The sequence below is a fragment of the Condylura cristata genome, unplaced genomic scaffold (genome assembly GCF_000260355.1).
Source record: "Condylura cristata isolate star-nosed mole 26May11 unplaced genomic scaffold, ConCri1.0 scaffold00033, whole genome shotgun sequence".
NCBI lineage: Eukaryota > Metazoa > Chordata > Mammalia > Eulipotyphla > Talpidae > Condylura > Condylura cristata.
In genome coordinates, this window is record NW_004567134.1 from 12,567,047 (window position 1) to 12,568,120 (window position 1,074).

The following is a 1,074-nucleotide window of genomic DNA, read 5'->3' on the forward strand; positions in this document are numbered from 1 at the left end:
AGCCCCGATGGAGGTGTGGCAGGGGGGTGGCCCTGGCCTTTGGGGCCGGTGACAGCTGCTCGCCCTGCCTCACCCCTCCTGCAGGGAGAGGAGCTGCTCCCCTTCGGCTCACCCAGCACCTCTCAGGCCTCCACTGCTGGGAGCAGCGGCACCCGCAGAAGGGGCACAGAGCTCTGAAGGACGAGGAGGAGTTCACGTGTGGGAATGAGATTTGTGAATTATAAAGGGCTGTGCGAGTGGAAATGATTATTCTTATCGTTATTTGTATCCAATTCATCCATCACCGGGGAGAGGAGGAATGCGAGTTACCTTTTATCAGGCGCTATGAATCAAATCGAACAGGGTATGTTCTTCCAAAAGGTTTTTAGGGTAAATGGGACAGTTTCTGCTTTTCAAAACAATCCATCTGGAGCCCTGGCCCGCGCTGGGTGTCTGGGGCAGAAGTGAGAGGCTTCTGAGACCGAGGACAGCCCCACCCGAGGGGGCTCAGCCTGGAGAGGGAGCCCTGGGGATGCCGCTGTCCCTGTGCCGGCCACGCCCCTGGGGACCACTGCTGCCCCGTGGCCGTGCCCACTCAGGCTCCACCCGGCGGGCCTGGAGCAGGAGGTCTCCCCATTTCTCGTCCATCCCCGTGCAGCGCCCAGAGTGCCGAAGCCCCGAGACTTAGTCCTCTGCTCTGGAGTAGCAGCGAGTCTCCGGAAGCTCTTCTCTGCCTCTCACACGGAGGCCCTGCACCATCCTGGCACCTGCGATGGGGGGCCCCCAGGAGGTGGGAGCGGGGACCCCTGCTGGGCGTCCTGGCCATGTCTTCCTCCAGAGAGGGCCCGTGAGTTGCCAGGGGCCCGAGGAGGGGAGACTCACACGTTAGTCTTTGCCTGCTCAAGCCCTTAGGGAGCAAGTTCCAGATGAACATGTCTTGTGGTGACATTGGGGCAGTGCCAAGCCTGCTTTTCACGCTCACACGTGTCCCTCCTCAACCTGCCTCCAGAGACAGGGTCAGGCGGGGACAGGAGCTCCGCAGCGGAGGGCTGCAGATGGGCCTGGGCTGTAGGGACTGGAGGCCGTTGGGGGGTG

At 62.0% G+C, this 1,074-nt stretch overlaps 1 protein-coding gene across 2 annotated transcripts in view; it reads left to right on the forward strand.

Moving 5' to 3' along the window:
* Positions 1 to 1,074, forward strand: part of EEFSEC (eukaryotic elongation factor, selenocysteine-tRNA-specific) — a 180,798-nt gene that overhangs the window by 148,316 nt on the left and 31,408 nt on the right. The gene's annotated exons all lie outside the window — the stretch shown is intronic.